Below are 23,646 nucleotides of genomic sequence, written 5' to 3'. Positions count from 1 at the left end.
TAAAAGAAAAATAGAAGAAATTTTTCATTATATTAGGATAAGCAAAGATGTCTTAGATATGAAACAAAAGGCAAACCATAAAAAGCTGATAAATTAGAATTTACAAAAATTTAAAACCTACTCTGCAGAAGATACCATTAAGAAAATGAAAAGACAACTAAGAGAAAATTGTGTGTGTGTGTGTGTGTGTGTTTTAGTATGTGCGTGTGTGAGCATAAGCATGTATGGCAAAGGACTCTTGTATCCATAACACATAAAGAACCATTACAACTCAATAATAAAAAAAAAATGGGGGGCACCTGGATGGCTCAATCGGTTAAGTGCCCAACTTCACTCAGGTCATGATCTCCCAGTTCATGTGTTTGAGCCCCGTGTCAGGCTTTGTGTTGAAAGCTCAGAGCCTGGAGCCTGCTTCAGATTCTGTGTCTCCCTCTCTTTGCCCTTACTCACTCATGTTCTGTCTCTCTCTCTCAAAAATAAACATTAAAAAAAATTATTTTTAAATTTTAATCACTATATTATACATGTGAAACTAACATAACACTGTATTGTTAACTAACTGGAATTAAAATAAAAAGTTTTAAAAACCTTTTTTTAATTTTAAAAAATTTAAAAAATAAAAACTAAACAATAAAAAACTGGGCAAAAGACTTAAACAGAGCTTTCATAAAAGAAGGTATATGAATAGCCAGTAAATACGTAAGAAGATACTCAATATCATTAGCCAACACCACCAGCTACTAGTATGGCTAAAAGTTTCAAAATACTAAATATTATTGAGGATATGGATAAAATTAAACTTTTATAAATTTTTGGTAGTAATGTAAAATGGTACGTCCACTTTGGAACATAGTTTGGCAGTGTTTCTTATAAAGTAAACATACATATAAAGATAAACATACAATACCCAAGATAAATAAATGCCCGCACAAGTACTTACACTCAAATGTGCTACAGCACCTTTATTCATGGTAGCTCCAAATTGAACAAAACCGAAACTTACATCATGAGTGAATAGGTAAACAGATTTTGGTATATCCATACAAAAGAGTACTACTAATCTATAAAAAGGAATGAACTACCAATACATTAAAGGACATGGATAAATCTCAAATGTTATATTGAATAAAAGAATTCGAATACAAACAGAGCACATATTCCAGGATTTCTTTTTTAGGAAGTTCTAAAAAAGGCAAAAGTCATGTATAGTGACAAATCTAGATTAGTTGTTAACTAGGGGAGTGAGTGGGTACATTGATAGCAAAGGGACACAGAACTTGTCTGGGTGAAGGACATATTCAATAACTTGAGTGTAGTGGTGGTAACATGGATGGGTACGTTTTTCAAACTCATCAAATTATACTTAACGAGGGTGAATTTCATGGATATGTAAATTATACTTCAACAAAATTAGTTGAAAAACTAAGTACTATGGGCTAAAAAATAAGTAAAAGATTACAAAGAAAAAATAATGCCTTAGCCAACACAACTGATACCACGTCTTATTTCAAAGTGAGTGAGAGTCCCACCTTCCTCAAGGAAATGAGAGGATTAGCAGTAATCATCTTATGTCCCTATTTTCTTTGGTAAACACCAAAAAAGAAGCCCCCCACAGTGTTTTATTCTCTCTCATATTTTTTTCCTTGATGATATTCTGTACTTCTTCCCCACCTAAAAATATTGGACCATTATTCCATGCAAAAACTTCAAGAGTAGTTCAGCTCACACATTCCTTGATTACCAATCTCCTATATATTGTTAAATTTTTCACTGAGTGTCCTCTACATCTCCTGACCTGACATGTCAGGACAATAACAGTAACTTTGTTATTCTCTGAGAACACCATATCCCTCATAATTTTGTCAAGTAAAGACCATACATTGTCCCACACACCATATGCAATTAGACAGAGTTGTGTCAATGTGTCAGTGTCTTCCCTCCCCGTTCCCTCATACTACTTTCAGACTATTACCCTTGCTCGTTTGTGGCTTACATCATTTCAGTTCTTCAATCCTCAACCCTCTGTAGTAGCTAGCAATTTCTTGGTCATTTTTACTTCTGTTTTAATAACTTTGGCACCCGGCTCAACATTGTTACTCTCTGGCCAAACTGTACTACTATTTTTGAATTCCACATTTTCAATATTACATCTGAAATTCTATTACATCTGAAATTACATCTGAATATTACTTCTGAAATAGCATTTTCCTCCATTTCATGTCAACCACACATTTCTATTACCACGGAATAAACCAAACAATCACATTAAACTACTTCAGAAATCTGTCTGACCACAATCTGCTAAAATTCTGTATATGTCACTGTGCTACTATAATTACACTTAAAAAAAAAATATTGCTGAGTCTCAAACCACTGTCTTTTCTATTATTGTATCTACCTATCCTGTCTATCTATGTCTATCAAAATATTTATACTCCTCTCATCTATTTTGATTTTATCCTTGTTACCCACTATACTCTTACCTAAAATGTCTTTATCCATACATAAATGCCAAATACCTAACTCCAGATGAATCCACTATGCACGTTCTCCATGCTATAATCTAGGTGGAAAAACATCCATTACACAGGTTGATAGAAAAAAATTTAATATTCCTCAGTTGGGCTTTCAAAATTTCCCATGACTGTTAGTAATAGTGTTTACTTAAATTTCTTTCTTCCCCATGTCCCTTAAGGACTTTAAACCTTCTCCAGTATGCTTGAAGATAAAACCCTTTATCTTTTCTCATATCCTCTACAGATATGTGAGAGATTTCTTCCAACTTTTACCACCAAAGATGTAATCCAATGTACAACAGACACATACTCCCCTTCTCCTAATTCAAAGGAAAAAAGGCCCTTCATCCTTTTCAAGGCCAATCCTCTTATTTATTCTCTAGATTTCAGTTTGTTCTTCTTTCTCTGAACCTTGTATGGTTAATCTGTCTCTCCACTCTCATTTGTTTTTAACCTCCATCTCATCTGCTTTTAAGAATGCTCATATTGCCCCATCTTGAAAAATGTATAAGATAAAACAAAAGCATCTTTCCTTTGACCCACTAATCCAGCTAATATTCTATCTGCATTCCATCCAAACTGATAGGTATTGCCTGCACTTTTCTCCATTGCCACATTCCATTTTTAGCTTCTGGTCCATTCTAATCTGGTTTCAACATCCACAAATCCACTGAAACTGCTTTCATAAAAGTCACTGATGTCTTCTTTGCTCCAAAATAAAATCTATAGTGTTTGTTCTAACCTTGCTTAACTTTTTGGAAGAATTTGAACTGTTGGTTGATTCTTCTTTTTTGAACTCTCTCTCCTGAATTTTTCTGTCCCTGTAAGTCTCCTATTCTTTTTCTACTATTTATCTGACTATTCCTCATTTTCCATTGTTTATTGTTCCTTTTCTGCCATTAAATTCCTCAAGATTTATCCTAAGCCTTCTCACTCAGTACTCTAGCCCTGGGGCTATCTTATTCCTTCCATTGGGCTTTAATTACTATTTTTGGGGTATAGCAACAGCTATCTTCAGTCCAAAATTCTCTCCTGAATTCTGAACCACATATCCATCTGCCTACTTGACATTAACACATTCACAATTCACGATGGGAAGCAACATCTTCTACTGTTCCAGGCTGCCCTGCACCACCTTCTCCTTTCCTAGTGTTTTAAATGGCACCCCAATCTTCTCAGGCAATCCACCCAGCAATCTGGAACTTGTTCTTGGCTATTCTTTCTCTGTCACTTCTTCCCATATCCAAATAACTACAAATTCCTTTGATCACACATATTAAAAGATTTTTCGGTTTTATTCATTTTTCTCCATTTAAACTATCATGAAGCCACCATCATCTCTTGAATGAACTGCTACAATGGTCTCCTTGTTGATCCCACCCTCAGTTCCCTTCCTCACCCTCACTACGTGATTCTAGAGTAACCTTTTTTTAAATGTATATATGATCATGTTACTCTTGTTGTAAATCATCACAGTGTCTTCTCCTGGCTCTTATGGTACAACTGTAGGTCTCTAGCATGGCTTACAGAACTATACACAATTTCATCTTTTCTACTTCTACAACCTGATCTATGGAAGTCTCCCCTTACTGTTTATGCTCCAATGATGACGGATTTATTAGTTTCTTGAAAAACATCTTGCCTCTGACTCTTGGCCCCTGCTATTCCCTGTGCCTAGGATACTCTTCTTCCCCATTCTTCACCTGGATATCTCCCACATAACCATATGGTCTTGTCAAATATAATTTTAATAACAACAACAACAAAACTATTCTAGCTTACATTTGACCTGCTATATAAACCTTTACTTTTTAATGTTTATCTATTTTATTTTATTATTTATGTTATTTATTATTATCATTTTATTTATTTAATGTTCATTTATTGAGCAGGGAGGATCACAGAGAGGGAAAGAGAGAATCCCAAGCAGGCTCCACACTGTCAGCCCAGAGCCCAATGCTTGGCTTGATCCCACAAACTGTGAGATCATAACCTAACCAGCTCATGATCTAGTCCCCCGTGATCTGGCATGTCCCTCCCTCCACCCTCATCTTTCCCTTCTCTGCTCCACCCATGCCAGCTTTCAAGCTGCTCCTCTAGACAGCCTGACAAGTTCCAGTCTTAAGGCCTTTACACTGCTGTTCCCACACCTTCCTCCCAATAAGCACTGCCCTCATTTTCTCATGTACATGCAGTTTTTAATCAAATGTTCCCTTTTTAGTACCAGAGGCCTTTCCTGAGCACCGTGTTTGAAACGGTGTCTTTACCCTGGTACTGCCAATTGCCACTTGTTCCTTTCCTTCTTTTTTTTTCCCGCCTCTGTGGAACACAAGTTACCATCTAATACACTTATACGATGTTTTTATTATATAACTCCCCACTAGAATGTAAGATGATGAGGGCAGAGTGTTTCAGTTTGTTTTTTGTTTATTTGTTTCACTGATGTATGCTCAGCTCCTAAAACACCGTAAGGGACACTAGAGATAATTAATAAATATCTGTTAAATGAATGAATCCTTCAATACTATTATTTGGTATTGAATTGGGCAGAAGGGAAAATAATCTTATATATACCCTGCATGGAAGACTCCTTCTATCACTAAACAAAACAACCTTAATTTGTCAGATATTCAGCTAACCAAAAATTAATAATGAAGACAACTTGACCAAATAGAAAATGTGTTTTGTCTCTATGAGGACATAAAGGTTTTACAGAACAATAAAGGGCAATGAATAAGATAGCAACAAACTGAACAGCAAATCTTATATCTGGTTACTATTAATAAACCAACTTTTTCCGCTTCCTGATTTGGATGCATTTATATTCTCTATCGTAGTACTGAATTACAGACTTGCATTTATTAGATAATAAATTCTGTACATTTACACTTCCTGTAAAATAAAGGACCATTATTTTGACCTTTTTAATTGACTTAATCTGCCAAGATTCTGACCAAAGCCTGTAACATTTTGACACTACATTTTGCAAAAAGCTTTTATATATTGAAGCTTGATCAAATTGAATAATATATGTGCAGAGACTGGAAATATGTACTTTGCTCAATATACTCTAATTAACATAATTGGCCTAGCACCAAAATGACTAGAAGAGTTACATTTTTAAAAACAGATATTAAACAGACCACTCTTTCATGTAAGATACTAATAGTATGTGTGAGTTTGTGTGTGTGTGTGATTTAATCAGGAATTTATATGGGGAAAAAAAGTAATCAGCAGAGAAATAATGGGAATTGTTGGAGCCTAAAATAGGAATGGCAAAAGAGGAAGTCTAATAATACAACTGCCTTCAGGGGAGAAAAAAGGATAAGTACTGTGCTGAAATAAATAGGAAAGAGTTAATTAACCCAATCTTGAAAGGAGGATTTTAATAAGGCTTCTAGATTATCTCAAGGCTGTGCTATAGGTGGGAGAAAATGAAAAGAAATAAAATTTACATAGCAATATCATCCTATAGATGAAGTGTAGCAACAATGAGTTACACACAAAACTTCAATGAACTCTCATGAAAAATAAAAATGGTTTAAGAGATAATGGGAGTCAAGGGGGCTACCGCCAGTACCTACAGTGGGATGCAAACAGGTTAGCCTATAAATAGAAGTTTAGTAAAAAGCATGTGTATTCAGCCAATTATATTTAAAGGACAATAGTTGTTACAATGCTGACTTTTTTTAAAAAAAATTATGAAATTACTAGATTAAGAATAGAGTTTCCAATTTTCTTGCTCATTTTCATCTCCAAGTGACTTCTCACCTCTATTTATTGGTAGACAATTTTAGCCTCTGTTTCACTGTATTTCCATCCCAGATGTTCCATCCATCTCAGTGCTTGGCTTTATTATTGGTGATGTCATTATCCATGTGGATGACCAACCTAAGAACTGATGTCTATTCCTCATGTTTGACCCTTTTCTTTCCCCCCATATCAGCCACATAGTCACACAGCCAAACCCTGGACTTCATCATCACCAAAAACTACACCACATTAAACATCTTGTTCGCTGACTCCATTCCATTTACAATTGTACCCGCACTGCAACATCCAATAACTGACTATGCTCAAGCCAGCTTGAGCTACAGATTCCAACTACTCTTATTTTCTCAAGGATTTTACTCTATTAGTTGTATTCCCTTGTCTGCCGTACAAATTACTCTCCCTTTTTAACTATTCTCAGCCAACCCACCAATATGTTCTAGTAGCATACATATTTTAAAAACCAACTTTCTTGATCCCACATTCCCTTCCAGGTACCATACCATTTTCAACCATTTAAATAAGAAAATAATGAAATTTTAACAGCTTATTTAATGCGTTGTTCACTACTGCTATCTCCAGTTTCTTGTATTCTAATTACCCCTCAACCTCCTTCAATACTATTTCTAACTGTCCAACATGATACATAGTCTTCCTCTTAAGTCACGGAAGACCTGTACATACCCAAAATCAGTGCAATCTCTCTATTATATTCTAATTATGGCTCACAACACTGAAGATAGTTTCTCACTGACTCTTTCTTAAACACCCCTCTCGTCTTGGCTTCTGTATCACTACACATTCTGGGTTTTCCTTCAGCCTCACCAATGCTGCTTTTTTCCTTTGATAACTATTCCTCCTGTGTCCAGCATGAAATTATTGGATTGCCTTGGGATACCACCTCGAATCACCTTTTCTCTTTCTCGCTTACTTTCTCCCAAGATAATGTTATAGCATGAAATAACCTTATGCTATTTCCAAATATGCATTTCCATCTAACACTCTCTCCAGTTCCAAACCCCTGTTGCTAACTGCCTAAATTCTAAATTCTTATACGTAACTGTCCATTTTGTATCTCCAACTCAGATGGCTTATGCTAGGCTTCTCCAATTTATCTCATCTCAAAAAAAAAGAAGTTTTACTTTTTCTCAAAAACTCTTCCCCAATCTTTCGCATCTCAGAAATCAACATAGCATCTTATTTCCTTAGAAGCCTGGCTCCATTCTTTCATTTTCCCCACTGCCTTCATCCAATCTACCACCATGTCACTTTGATTCTACCTAATAAATATATCTCAATCTGTCCGTTTCTCTCCACTTCTATTGTCTCCATCCTAGTTAAGTCATCAGTATCTCCTCCACCTGAACAATTACTGTCTCACTATGATCTCCCTGCTTCCATTCTTATCCCACTATAGGCTACAAAATGATTTACTTTTAAAATGTAAATTGGATCATCTCATTTCCTTGTATGAAATGGTTCCAGGAGTTCCTATTGCTCTTTGAGGGGGAAAAATGACTCTTGTCATATTAGCTTTATCTCATAATATATCACCCTATCCCTCTATGACATCTCAGTATGCAATAGCCACACAGGCTTTCTCTGCTTTCCTCATTCTTGCCAAGTTATTTCCAGCCTCTGAGTGTTTTACTTACTAATCCCATGGCTTGCAATTCTCTTCCCCTGGCTCTTGACCTAGCTATTCTTTTTTTTTAAACTTCAGGTCTCAGTGAAAGATGGAGAGAGAAAGAGAGAGAGAGAGGCAGAAAGAAGAAAGAAATAAAGAAAGAAAGAAAGACAGAAAGAAAGAAAGACAGAAAGAAAGAAAGAAAGAAAGAAAGAAAGAAAGAAAGAAAGAAAGAAAGAAAGAAAGGGAGGGAGGGAGGAGGAAGGGAATGAAAAAGAAAAAAATTCCCTCAACACCCAATCAAAAATGGACCCTATTTCCAGTGACTTTAATTAAATATACTATTTCCATCTTACTATTTTTTTCACAATCTGTAATTACTTATTCTATGTATTTGTTTCCTGTTTTGTTGTCCATCTCAGGTTACTAGAATGTAATTTTTGTAAGGATGGGATTTTAACTATCTTACCCATTGTAGTATTCCCAGTCTGGAAAAGAGCACAAAATACCTCTTTGGTAAGTATTTCTGAACAAAATCAAGTAATGAATGAATATGAGCTATTACATAAAGGCTAATTTGGGAACTTTTTTTTCTATTTCTGCACCAATACCTACAGTGTAAAAAACAAAGTTGTAGCATGAAAAGAAACATGTTTCCATGGTCTGTTCAAAATGATGAATAACTCCCAGGATAAAGCCTATGACTAAGAAAGCACAAGAAATACCAGTTAGGCCATATGCTGGTGAGTAAACAGTAAAGTGGCTCCCTGAATGTCCATCTGGAAAGGGAGCAAACAATAATGGAGAATTAACTGTGTACCAAACATTGTGCTGAGTAGCTTTTCTATATCACCCCCTTTAGTACAACACTCTGAAGTATACATTGTCATCACCACTTTACAGATAAAAATTCTGACCTCAGAAAGATAAGAATTTATCTAACATTTCATAAATAGTGAATGATGGAATGATGGATCTCAGATTAGAGATGATGTCTGCCCAGTTCCAAAGCCTATATTCCTTCTACAATAACACATAACCTCTTTTGCTCTCTATTTTGATAAATTTAGAAGTTAGTATCCTCTGGGGGCACTGGAGTGGCTCAGTCAGTTAGGCATCCAACTCTTGATTTCAGCTCCGGTCATGATCTAACAGTCTTGAGATCAAGCCCCATGTCAGTCTCCATGCTGGGCATAGAGTCTGCTTAAGATTTTCTCTTTCCCTCTGCCCCTCCCCCACCTGTCTATGCATGTGCTGTCACCCTTTCACCCGCGCTTTCTCTCAAATAAATAAACAAATAAATAAATAAATAAATAAACAAACAAGTGTCCTCTGAATCTAAGAATAAAGGTATAGGCCCAAAAGAGACTTATAGGAACCCTCTTTTTAATCTCCTGAGAGGAGCAAAGGGGGGTAAAGAAACACTTGAGACTAATTTTTGGTCCACAAAGGTAAGCTGTCTTGCAGTGGCACTAAGTTATTTAATGGGAAGTGTCAGAGTCGAAACTGGTTTCTAGACCTAATCCGGTGCTCTCAGGCAAATAACTCAGTAATATAAACTAGAAATACATAGCTAAAGAATAATGTAAAAATGCAAGATTAGGTTTTATTGGGCACAAATGAACCAAATCAGCCATAGAATCTATTAGTGAAAAAATAAATAAATAACTGATATCAGACCTCTTGGCTATGAGCCTTCAAAAGCCAGAATTGCTTTAATCTTGGGGACGAAGATGCTCAGAACATTGATGAATCCATGATCTGTTTCTCCCGAGTCTTCCATCTCTGGGTCTTCACAGCTGAGCCCAATACCTCTCCTAACCAACTATGCATTCAGACTCATTCAGGAGTATTTTATCCATGAACAGCCTAAGAAGTTTCTAAAGGTTTCTGCAAGATAGAAGTCACAACGGCAGAAAGGGCAGTAAAAATAAATAAATAAATTTTTAAAAAGAATCTTGATAGGAAATATGAGAACTGTTTTAGACATATATTTTTGTAAATGTATTTTTCAGAGTAACATATTTTTTTACTGTTTTTAAATGTTTATTTAGTTTTGAAAGAGAGCGAGAGAACACAAGCATGGGAGGAGCAGAGAGAGGGAGACCCAGAATCCGAAGCCGGCTCCAGGCTCTGAGCTGTCACCACAGAGGCCAACGCGGGGCTCAAACTCACAAACCGTGAGAACATGACCTGAGCTGAAGTCGGACGCTTAACTGACTGAGCCACCCAGGCGCCCCAGAGTGATATGTTTTGATTACACATTCAGAAGTGCCATAATATTCTCAGTGCTCAGGGTCTCTAGGAGACTTATTGAAGCCCAATATATTGGCAGCTTCTGACTAGCCATCCCCAATCTGGTAGGGCTATAATAGTACCATCCTTCTGTATTTCTCTATTGCGAATTCATGGGAATCAAGTTACCCTTCAATTTTCCCTGACTACAAAGGATTGTACCAAGGATCGGTTCCAATCTCAAAGGCAACCATCTTTCATGTAAGAAGCTAACTCTGATATTGCTTAGCACAAGAACTATATTCAGTAGAAATGTGTAATACTGAATAGTGACTGACTAAACAATTTAGATCGTCTCTCCTGAATGTTTGAATGAAAGGGATACAAACCGAGTCCCCATTTGGTAGGAAAACTGGGGGAAGAAGCAGATGGAAGGAAAAACAAAGAGGACAAGAATAAAGGACCTGTGACCACTTTTCTCAGAATGGGTGGAACAGGCATTCACAGTTCATCCTTGGCTAGTACATGTTATCTTTTTATTTCTAATTAATTGAATAATATTACTTCTATCATTATATCTGAGCTGTTATAGAGTACCATGTATAATTGAATCTCCTTTTACTTTTATAACTCGTTTGAGTCCCTATATACCTTATCAGAAGGAAGTCTGATTTCTTCCAACTATGACCCACTCTTACCCAGGAACGCTAAGGGCTAAACCCAAAGAATGAAAGTCAGCCCTCCACTGCAGTCAGGTTTATAGGGAGATCACATTTGATCCTTCCATTACTGCCATGGCCACTCATTTTTTAAATTGTGCTACTGCTCAAGTTTTCTTTTTCATCTTATGGATGCTTATTCTCTGCCAATACAGCCACAGAGGGTCTCTGTGCCAGAGTCTGCCAGAGTCTGCCAGACTCTGAAGATACACCTCTCTTAAGAACAACTCACATATTCTAGCAATTGTTCCACACAGCCTAGGCTGAGCTTGTGAGACACTTCCTGCCCCAGCTCCATGTTGTATCCTAACCAGGGAAACCTCACCTCTCCGAAAACAACAAAAATGTTAGTTCATCGTATACCATCTGAAGAACCAGCTCATACTACTCTTTTCCTATAGAAAATTTTATTTCAGGGATCCCCTTGTCCCTCCCCCTTCCCCCCACCACTAGATCTTGGCCAGGGCCATTCTGATCCATTCAATGTGGTGTCCTATACTAGGAGTTCCAAATAAGATTATTTAGAATATTAGTCAACTTCTTCCTTACCAGAAGGCCTCACGTCTTCATTTACAAACAGGTATGCCTTTCCTTCAAGGAACATCCTTCCTGACCAAGGAAATTTGAGAGCGGTAGCCTTGATAAACAACATTTCTGCCACACCCTAACTTGGTAGTGGCTGGATCCTAGCCTTACCTTGGCACACTTGCAGCACCACTGAGGTGTCTTTCTGTTTTTAAGGCTTTTTGTCTCCACCTGAACAAGCAAGAGCCTGTCATTTTAAGTATCTTCTTCCATGGGGAACCTATTTAATCTCTACTTTGACTGACACCCTGTTTACACATCTATAAAGGAGATACTTTAAGCCCAAACTTTCTAATATCTAAGCTCCTTGGCAGGAATAAATTAAACACTACCAGGAAGACATTAATTCTTAATAGCCCAACATGTGAGAGGAATAAAAATAAATCCGTGAATTCTTTGCCTTCTAAAAACTTTAGATAGTGAGTCTATACCATTCATTTTCTTTTCGTAGCATAGCTCTTATTTATTTTTCTTCTATTTCTTATAGTTATTATGCTCCTTTCTTGCCTTAATTCTGAATCTATTTTAGAAGTATTAACCTCTTCGCTCCCTTTTACATGAGCATTGCGTCAACAAAAATATAACTTGATAGCCTTATTTTTTAAGCAATGCTATTAAGAAATAGTCAATATTCTTCTAAAGTGGGTTTAGAATTTTTACTAGTGCTATTTAGTTTTCTAAATAGTGCTATTGTCCCTAATGATCTTAATAAGTGATATACAAATCAAATGCAATACTTAAGAAAGACTTAACATGTAGTTTGATGCCCTTGCTATCAGACTCTGTTTGTAAGCTACTAGTATCACTGACATAATAGAATATTCTTTTTGGCTAGTTCTTTTGTCTCTTACAACATTGCAAACATTTTCTTTTTAGCATTACTAATTTAGTTGCCTTAACCTACTGTTTAATCTAAATACAATTGTTTACATTTTTTAAGTTGAAAATTATTTTTGCTTTCCTTTTTAAATACATTTTTCTAATCTCCCATTTATTTGTACTGTTTTCTCCCAATAAATATTAACATCACCTATAACATTTTTAATAATTTCAGTAGCAGTTTCAAAAGCATATGTTTTTAAAATCCCTTTCACAAATTTATATCCTAAAAATATACTAATACATTTTAGTTTCATTTAAATGCTTTACAGACTAAAAGGAAATACTACAAATTTAATGTCTAAATAGTAGCTATAATAGCTGAGTACCTAACATTAGGTTGGATAATAAGAATCACTACTGAATATTAGATACCTACATGAGATAGCCTTGGCATGCTAAAATAAAAAATAAAAATTAATAAGCCTCCCTAGAAAATAAAAAATCATAGTCTACATTTCTATCAATAACAACAAATACAACTAGATGCTGAGGAACTTTTTAATATGTACACACACACACACACACACACACTTTCAAATGTTATTACTGTCAGCCTAACAATGCCAGGGACTGCCCTTATAAATTTAGGGACAATAATGAAGGTAATCTCAAATCTAACCCTTTTTCCCTATTCTCTTTGAACTGAGTTTACACACTATCATTTGTATGTTTCAATCACTATTAATTTACAGGACTGAAGGGGTGGGGGAAGACCTGACGGTGAACTTGAAGATGATCCAAATAATGCAAACACTACAAAGAAAAGTTTATCTGTCAATTTGAAAGAACTTTAAAGACATTGTGATATGAAGTCGAATTATCACTACTATTAATTGCACAGGCATATTAAAAGGACCCCAGCAAGTGACCTCCTCTAAAGCAGAGAATGTATGTAGAAAATATGTCTTAATCTTCTATTCTACACTTAGATAAATGTCAAGTATATCTACCACCTCAATTAACCATCAGAAAAGAGCTGTCAAAATCTAATTCTTTTTTTGACAAGGCGTTTATTCTGAAACCAGCAGAGGGAGAAGCAGGCACTTGCATTAGAAAGAGATGAGTGTCACAGGGGTCTGAGCCACATGGGGAGCTTTCCATGTGCAAAAGGCTGATTAGAACCATGGTGAATCTAGGCGGACATGTTCCAGGGTTTGTTGACTGAGCTATAGTAAATCTGGGGCTTTGCAGTCTAGTTGACCTTGAAATTGAGCTTGTTAACAAAATAGATGTTTTCATTTCTAGCAATGTCAGGCAAAAATAAGGATGAACTGATTAAATGAAAGCACTTTACATTAAAGAATCAAATAAGCAGTTGCAAAGATGAAGGCCAGTTGTTTATTATAAGCATTTATTTTACCTCTGTTATCTTGAAAAACTTAAATTATGAAACAGCTTTTGATAATCACTAATACTAACACAATTAAACAAAGTTAACAGATGGTCATCCATTCATTTAGTGACATAACAGCTATTTATTGTGTTCTTTTACATACAAAGAAATGTGCTAGATGCATTAGAATACACACACAAAAATAAAATGCAGATTCTTCCTTCCAGGAAACTATAAACAATAAGATAATACAGTTACATGCTACAGTAACATAAATTTTTTAAATATGTTGGTCATTCAGCAATACCAATGTATTGAATTGGCAATTTAGAGCTGTACTATCTACTACAGAAGCCATTAGCCATCTGTGGCTTTTTAAATTTAAATTTAAATTACTTAAAATTAAATAAAACTAAAAACTTAATTCCTCAGTCTCACTAGCCATATTTCAAGTGCTCAATAACCATATGTGGTTATGGTTACTGTATTGAAAGTATATTTCCATCATTGTGAAGAGGCTGATTGGAGATCACTGGTTTAGAATACAGAAATATCCTATCCAGCTTCAGGAATCTATTTAAACCATTTGAGTCTTCACAAGTGGAAAGAATGGACAAAATTTTGACATTCAGGGGAGCCTGCTTGACAGAAGAACATGCAACTCTTGATCTTGAGGTCTTGAGTTTGAGTCCCATATTAGATGTAGAGATTACTAAAAAAATATTAATAAGCTTTAAAAAACATTCAAAATTTCGCTTAATAGAGAATTAAAGATAAGGAAATAGCATGAACACAAGTCAAGAAACCAGAAGTAGTGGATATATATAGGGAGGAAGAATTGCATTTATTCATGTACTTATTTTTACCTGTGGAAGAATAAAGGGTAGAAATGGGAAAATTATATGCTTAAAGTAGAATTGTCATCATTAAGTAATCTGAGTGGCAGGGGTGCCTGGATGGCTCAGTCCAGGTGAGCGTCTGACTTCAGCTCAGATCAAGATCTCACAGTTCACGTGTTCAAGCCCCATGTCAGGCCCTGCCTGCTTCAGATTCTGTGTCTCTCTCTCTCTCTCTGCCCTTCCCCACTCACACTCTGTCTCTATCTCTCAAAAATAAAATAAAAACATAAAAAAATATTTTTTTAATCTGAGTGGCAAAAAATTTGCATAATAGCATAATGATTTCAACTTTGCTTTACAGATAGATATGTTCTAAAGTATGGCATGCAATATGATTTTAAGTGGTACCATTGATGGCATTTTTTATTTTAACAACTTTATATGTATTTTATGAGTATGTGAAAAAATTTATTAGCACATTAAATATGTTATATCACTCATAATATTAAGACAAGAGTGAATTCTTTTCAATTAAAATACTAAATTGAATCAAATTCACAGATGGTCACTGTGTAGATAATGAAGAATCTTCAAGTTTTATTGCATACTGTGCTAGCTAAAACCATTGGATTCTGCTTTAACACTCTGTGACCATGGGCATATTACTTTTTCCTGTGCTTCATGAAGTCTCCTCTTCTGAAGAAAGATATTATTAAGAGTGGAGATATTAAGAGTATCTGTGTTACAATATTTGTGTAAGGGCTAACTGAAAAGCATTTAAAGGAGTGCCTAGAAAGTAGTAAGCACTTAATAAGTGTTTGCTAATATTACTATTAATAGTGAAATTTCAACATTATTAGATCTGTGTTTTAAGAAAGTTAATCCATCAGCAAACTACAACATGGATGAGAGGAGACAATCTGGAGATAACAAAATACAGATTCGATCATTCAAAGGTCAAAGGAAGTGCTGTGCCTGAACAGAGTAGCAGCAATGAAAAGGTACAGGAGAGAAATTTATAGATATAACAGAGCTAGAATAAACAGGACTTGATAAGTAATTTAATAGGAAGATGAAGGAAAGAGAGAGGTCAAAGGAAATGCCAAAATTCCAAAGTCTAGGTAAAGGGGCACCAGTATATAGTGAGAAGCAGATGTTTGGGAAGAATGATGATAGGTTTCATTTCAGAAATATTGACTTTGAGGTTATGGCAAGAACTTCAGGTTGAAGTATCCAAAAAATCAGTGCAAATAAGGATCTGGATCTCCACAAAAACTCAAACTGCAGGTTTATAACCATCAGCACACTGTTAATTATTAAAACCATGACACAAAATGAGGTTGCCAGTGGAAAGAGGGTGGAGGAAAGGATCTCTAAAGAACATCTTTTCTTTTCAGGTTAAATGAGGAAACTAAGACAATGACTGAGATGGAGATAGAGAATTCAGAGATGTGGATGAAAACCAAAGTACAAAGAGTTACATAAAGGAAAGGAGAAATAAAAGTATTAAGTGCTGTATACTGGTTGAGGATGGGGAATTGAGAGAGCTTATTGACTAGGAATTATTGATAAACTTAGAATAAAAACCTTGGTATAGGTCAGAATCAGTACTTGACCTTGATGTTAGGGTCAAATATTTGATAGTCTTTCAATAAGTTTAGCCACAAAAGCAATAAGGGAAAGTATGTTAGCTTGAGAAAATGTAAGAACAAGGTAAAGTCCTTGCTTTTGTTTTGAGTATATCAGTATGCTGAAAAAAGTCATGAACATAAAGGGTGACTGAAAATGAAAACAGAGAATGCAATTCAAAGAGCTAGCACCTGGAGATAGTGAGATAGTGGATCAAGAAAACATCAAAAAAGCTCAGTCTTGGAGAAGGTGAAGAAACTTCTCATTGGGAAAAACAAAATAGATGAAGATAGGTAAGAATCTATGCAAAGTCAAACTGAAATTAGTCATTTTATGTAACTAAGATCAAAAGTCCTCAATATTCACTCAGGTATTCAAAAACATGTGTACTGAGCACCTATCATGTGCCAGATAGATGCTGTTCTTGAAACTGGTGATACAGAAATCAACAACACAGGTAGTAACCTAAACTTATTGAATTAATATATTCTAGAGTGAGAAGAAATACAATGTAAAATAAAAGAAGGCTGAAGTCACATCCTGGAGAACACAAATATTTAGAAATGGAGGAAAATAAGAAAAAAAAGGAAATAAAATGCCAATCAATAATAAAAAATTTTAAATAGTGAAATAGTTGTGAAGAAAATTAAATGAGACAATGGGATATAGAGTAATAGAGTAGCTTTTTGGTCAGCAAGGGAAGACAGGGAGGCCTCTCTGAGGATAACATGGCTAAATTCTGAATGCGATCAAACCTACTACATGAGGAGACCAGTAGAAGGAATACTCCAGGAAGAGGAAATAGCTAATATAAAGACCCACAATGGGAATGATTTTAGCCTAGAGAGACAGGAAGAGCAAAGGGTGGCCATTGCATAGTCAAAGTGAAGAAAAAGGCATGGTGTCTTGAGTGAATATGGCTGTCAAGAGTAATTTTTGAGTGTGAAATAGAATTTGGGAAGAAATATAAATAAATGAAGAACACTGGATAGAGTCACACTATTTGCTGTCTTCTTTTGCTCACATCTGCTTCTAAAAGACTAGTGAACCTTAGCAATCTGTTCATAGGAATCTCTACACTTCCATCTACACTCATTGTCTAGATGATCTCATCCAGTTCCTTAACGAAATTTTCTAAAGGCTGATGATTCCCAAATCTATGCCTTCATCCAGGATCTCTCCACTGAACACAAGATGGTTCTATCAATTGTTCACTTGAGAACTCAGAAGCATCTCTAATGCAACACATACAAACAAGAATTCTTTGTTATACCCTCACCCTCAAATACACTTCTTTCGCCTATCCCCTATTATAGTTAATAGCTCTCTCGTCCACTTAATTGCTTGGGACAAAGACTAAGAGGGCACATTGATTGTTCTTTCATATCCCACATCTGTCAAAACTCAGTAAGTTCTACCTTGTACCTCTCTGTTACAAAATATAAACCACTCTCACCAAGGCTACTGCTACAAGTCAAATTTAATTCATCATCAATTGTGCACTATTTAAACAAACTCTCACCAGTCTCCCTGTTTTAACTCTTGCTCCTCATTCTCCAGCAAGCAACGTATAAGGTAGTCATTTTCTAAAAGAATCTGTATAAGACTGGTATTATGTATGTCTCTAAATACTTGATAGAATTTGCCAGAGAAGCCATAAGGGCCTAAAATTCCTTAATGGAAAGATTTTAAATCACAAATTTCAGTGATCTATATTTATTGATATGAGGCTATTCAGGTTTCCTATTTTATCTTGAATCTTTTTTGGAATTTTTGGAATTTTTGTCTTTCAAGAATTTGTCCATTTCATTACATTTGTGAAATTCATTTGCATTAAGTTGTTTATAATAGTCTCATCTTTTTTTTTTTTTAAGTATGTTTCACACCCAGTGCAGAGCCCAACACAGAGCTTGAACTCATGACTCTGAGATCAAGACCTAAGCTGAGATCAAGAGTCAAATGCCAAACTGACTGAGACACCCAGGCACCCTCATTTTTTATTCTTGATATCAGCAATCTGTGTTTTCTAATTTTTGCTTGATTAGCTGAACTAGATATCAAATTTTCTCTCGTTTCAAAAATTTAACTTTTGGATTCATCACATTTCTCTATTTCATTCATTTTATCTCTATTTCACTCATTTTATTTCTATTTTCTATTTCCATTTTACTTTTTATTTTGATTTCTAAGTGTAATTTCCACTCTTACATTTACTACTTCCTTTGTTTTACTTACATTAGATGTAATTTCCTCTTCTGTTTTTGAGCCTCTTAAGGTGGAAACTCAATTAACTCTCATCCTGTCTTCTTTTGTAAGAAAAACATTTACTATAACATTTCCCTTCAAGCACCACTTTAGCTGCATCCCACAAATTCTGATATGTTGTATTTTAAATTTTATGCAGTTCAAGATATTTTCTCATTTCCTTTTATTTCTTTTTTAACTCATGGGTTCTTTAGAGATATATTATTTAATTTCCAAATATACGAGGATTTTCCAGACACCTTTAATATTGATTTCTAATTTAGTTATATTATGGTCAAAGAATGTACTTTCTGTGACTTTTAAATGTCCTTTGAAATGTATTGATACTGTATTTTATTGCCCAGAATATGGTCTACATGCTAAATGTTCCATTTAATTTCGAAAAGAAATATTCTTCTGTTGTTGGGTAGACTATTTTATAAATATCAATCAGGTCAAATTAAATGAGGGTATTTTTAATTCTTTCACACCCGTTCTGAATTCCTGTCAACTTATTCTATCAATTACTGAGTGGTAGTATAATCTTCAACTGTAATTGTTAATTTGCCTATTATTCTTTGCAGTTCTATAAAGTTTTTTTTTTGTTTTGGAATTCTGTTATTAAATGTATTCACGTTTATAATTCTTATATCTTCCGATTTTACTGACCCTTTTATCATTATGAAATCGCTACCTCTGTCTTTAATAATAATTTTTGTGTTAAGTTTATTTCATCTTCTATTAACATAGCCACTTCAGCTTTCATATGTTTACTCTTTGCATGTTACATTTTTTCTATTATTTTATTTTCAAACACACTTATATAAAAATATGAGGGTTCCTTCTTTATTTTTTTTCAATATATGAAATTTATTGTCAAATTGGTTTCCATACAACACCCAGTGCTCATCCCAAAAGGTGCCCTCCTCAATACCCATCACCCACTCTCCCCTCCCTCCCACCCCCCATCAACCCTCAGTTTGTGCTCAGTTTTTAAGTCTCTTATGAGGATTCCTTCTTTATTTGGTGTGATAATATTTATTGATCAAAATCCACTTACATTGAATGTAATTATCAATATGGTTGTATCTATTTCTGACATTTTGCTATTCTTCTTTTGTTTATCTCATTTCCTCAGTTCCTCCCTCCCACTTTCTTTTCTTCATTTTAATGTTTTTTCCTTAATTTAAATTTACTTTTATCTCTTTAGCTATAATTCTTTATATTTTTAAATGGATGCTATAGGAGTTAAAACATTAAACTTTAAATTATTTCAAACTACTTAAATATTGATGTTCTTTGATGATATATGGGAAATTTGCAACAGTGCAGTTTTCATTTAACACCCCTCAATCCTTTGTGCTATCATTGTTATGCAAAATACATCATCTAGGTTACAAGCCAAATAATACAGTGTTAAAAATTTCCTTTACATAGTCATAGGTATCTTAGAGAAATTAGGATATAAAACTATAAATATATATTTACATTATTTCTAATAAGAAGCCAGCTGGTAATTGTAAGATAACTGTGGATAATGAGCCATTTCTCTCTTGATGCCTTCAAGATTTTCTCTTTTATCTTTGATTTTCAACATCTTAAACATGAGGTGTGTAGGTACAGGTTTTCTTTTCCAGTTTAGGGTACTCAAATTTCAGATGCATTCTACTCATTTCTAAAAATATTTGTCCCTTTCTCTTTCTTTTTGACTGTTGATTCCAATTACACATATGTTGGACCACATGACACTCTCCACTGTTCTCTGCAGAAGCTTTGTTCATTTCTCTCTGATCTATTTTTATTTCTGCCCTTTGTAACGTATAGTTTCTAGTGAACTATATTCAAGTTAACTGAGTCTTTCTTATGTATTTTGGTCTGCTTTTGAGCTCACCTAGGGAATTTTTATTTTTAGTTATTGTAATTTTCAGCTTCAGATTTTCCATTGGCTTCTTTTATAGTTTCCATTTGTCTGTTAAAAAACAATAATTCAATGTGTAATAACACCTTTTCTTATCTTACAACATATTTTTCTCTAATTCAAGAATAGAACAATTACTTTGAAGTTTGTGCTAATTTAACATCCTGACCCACTGACAATCAGTTTGTATTGATGGATTTTTTTTCCTGCATTTGAGTTATACGTTCTAATTTATTTCCATGGCTAGCATTTTTTTCTTTTTTTGCAAACTTGTAATGATAGATAATGCCATAACAAACTGCCATAACAAAATACTATAACTGGGTGCCTTAAACAACAGAAAATTATTTTCCAGTTCTCATAGGTCTGGAGGCTAGAAGTCCAAGATCAAGGTTCAGCTGATGAGGTTTCTCTTCCTGGCTTGCAGACAGCCATCTTCTCACGATGTCATCATATGGTCTTTCCTCAGTGTGTATGTCGAGAGAGAGAGAGAAACAGGCAGACAGAAAAAGAGAGAGTGTGTGCTGGTTCTCTAGTCTCTCTTATAAGAGCACCAAGCCTTTTGGATCAGTTCCCCACCCTTAAGACCACATTTAACCTTAATTACATCCTCAGAGACCCTATCTCCAAATACAGCTACACTGGCAGATGAGGTGTTAACATATGAATTTGGGAAAGAACATTCAGTCCATAACAGATAATATTTTGTAGAGACTCTGAAATCTCTTTTCTTCTTAGGATTATTGGCTTTTGGTTCCAGTAAACCACTAGCTTGCCTGGATCCAAACTAAAATTTGTCTTCCCCATGGTGTGGAGAAGATGATACTGCTGGCCAAGTTTTCTTGGCTTCCAGCTGCTGCTTTTTAGCCTAGCCTCCATGTTGCTCTCCTCTGTTCCTATTTAGTTTAGATGTCTGCCAAGAAATTTAGCTGAGTCAATTCTTAGATTTTGGGGGTTCACTCTTTTGGTGGTTTCTTGCCTCCAGGCCCCTCTAGTAAATTTCCAGTTGCTTTTCCATCCCAGAATTCTGTCTTCTGACATATCAATCATACGATTTCTTTTCTCTGCCACCCAAGCTCTCCGTGGACTAGGAAATATACTCAAAAAAAGGCCTAACAAACTACAATATTTCACCAGAGGCAAATTTGTCATTCAAGAGCAAACCCATATCTCTTTTCTCCCTGGTTTTTCACCAGCCTGTCTGGGGTCATATTTTATTGATCATCCAGGAATTTTCAAAATATTCTACTCAGAGTTTTGGATTTCAGACCTTTTCTGGTGCTTCTGCTTCTAGAATTTTCCCTTAAATATCCAGTGATTTGGCTGTCTTGCAACTGAGTCATTTAGGCTGAGGTTTTCTTAAAAAGCCACAACACTGTACTTTCTATAAGACGCAGTAGCAGTCTTTCAGTAGTAAACTCTTCTCAAGTTTCTACTTGCCTCTGGTCATTTTCCAGTATCTTCAAATTATTGTTGTTTTTTTTTTTATTATTTTCCAGTTACTGTAATTGTTTTCTGTGGGAAGAATTGCCTGAACTTGTCACACTCCCTATTATCAATGATCATTTTAACATACAAATCAGATCATATATATCACACACACACACACACACACACACACACACACACACGTTTAAAAATCTAGGAATTGTCCTTCCCATTAACTGGAATAGAATACAAACTCAATATCCTGTAAGTCTCTGCAGCATCTACCCTCTGCTTAAATTCCTGGCCTCATTCTTTTCCATCCTCCTTGCTCACTATAGCCATAATACCTGTATCAGATAATCTACAGTTTACCTAACCAACAGTTTGGCCCATCCATCCTCCTGGATTTTTTTTTCATATTCTTCTTTCTTCTATGTAAGCTACCTATCTCGGAAATGTAAAGGGTACAGTGTTTCCCAGATTCCCAGACATATGCAGAGCTGGGTCTGATTTACCTAAGGGCAATTCTATTCCCCTCGCCAATGATTAATTCAGGATTGATCATTTGGAAGATTTGGGTAGCATTTGAGAAGAGGTTGACAGAGATTCTGAGAAAGTTTCTCTCCTCTCTTCTAAGAAATTTTCTTGTTCCCTGAACTTGAATGAGGAAGCTCTGATAGCTACTGACATCCATCCTCTAGTCACAAAGTGAACTGGCCTTCAAGGGGTACAGATCGAAGGTTAATGCAAACATATTGGGGAGGAAAACAAATTAAGGAAAAAACTAGGTTCTTGATGATGGGAACTATTGGGAAAAGCAGTCTCATGCTTGCAGTCTTTCCACCCCATCAGCTGCTTAAGGATGGGCCTTGGGCCTGAAATACTTCTCCACCAAGAGATCGAGTCCTCAGATCGAGTCTCTGCTGGGCTTATTTATTACCTTGTGTGGGAGTATCTTTCCCTGTCCTGCTTATCATAAAGCACCTGCATCATATGCATCATATGCATCATAGAGCACCTGAACAAACCCAGTGTTGTATCTGCCTCTTGCAGACTGCAGCACGAGAGGGTGTATGCACTCTCTGTCAGCTGCCAAAAGGGACCAATGAGGACCAATGTCACTAGAGAAACTGTCTTGCACTGTCTCTTCTCTAATAGTTAGTCCAGTACTTGACTGCATGATTTTCCCTGATGACTCCAATACCAAGATACGGTGCACGGAAATGTTTGAACTTCCATTCTTGATAAAATAGGCAACAGATGCTATATGGTTGACAGGATCAAACAATCTTGAAAACCACCTGACCTTTGCACTTCTGGTTATTTGAGACAAAAAGTGTCCTAATCATTTTTAACCATTGGATTTTTTTTCTCTTTCTTGTTAAAGCATACTGGCCTTTTTTCCACTCCACAAAAATGCCAAGCATGTTCCTCGCTTCACGTTACTTTAATTATTATTATTTCTTTTTAAGACCTTCCCCTAGATCTTAATTTACCTGTATCCTTTTCATCATTCAGATTCCAATTCAAGTTCAAACTTTTCAGATAGTCTTTCCCCAACCAGTCTAGCTAAAGTAGCCTCTCAACTTTGCCAATGTCCCTATTTAATTTCTCCTTTAAACTTATCATGATTTGATATCATACCATTCATACTTTTCTTTTCATTACCTATTTTTCTCAGTAAGTATATCAGTCTACAAAAGCAAACATTTTCTTGTTCACTACTGCCTGTTTGGTGCCTAGAAGAGGATTTGGCAGCTATTGGACCCTCAACAAATGGTTATTAACCAAAAAAAAAAAAAAAAAAAAAATAGCAGAAATGAGTGAATTTAGTTGGAAATAGTTTTAACAATGAAACTCATTCATTAGAATAGAAATCTTTCAAATGTATATTGTAAAATTGGTTTACTCATTAGAGAA

The 23,646-nt window shown here is 35.3% G+C and overlaps 1 protein-coding gene across 1 annotated transcript in view; it reads right to left on the bottom strand.

Moving 5' to 3' along the window:
- The window catches only part of CSNKA2IP (casein kinase 2 subunit alpha' interacting protein), a 113,693-nt gene that overhangs the window by 71,967 nt on the left and 18,080 nt on the right, over positions 1 to 23,646 (bottom strand). The gene's annotated exons all lie outside the window — the stretch shown is intronic.

This window comes from Panthera pardus, unplaced genomic scaffold, assembly GCF_024362965.1.
Source record: "Panthera pardus isolate Hobbes unplaced genomic scaffold, ASM2436296v1 HiC_scaffold_16, whole genome shotgun sequence".
Classification (NCBI taxonomy): domain Eukaryota; kingdom Metazoa; phylum Chordata; class Mammalia; order Carnivora; family Felidae; genus Panthera; species Panthera pardus.
Note: the sequence above shows the minus strand (reverse complement) of the source record. Positions and strands in the feature narration are given on the sequence as shown.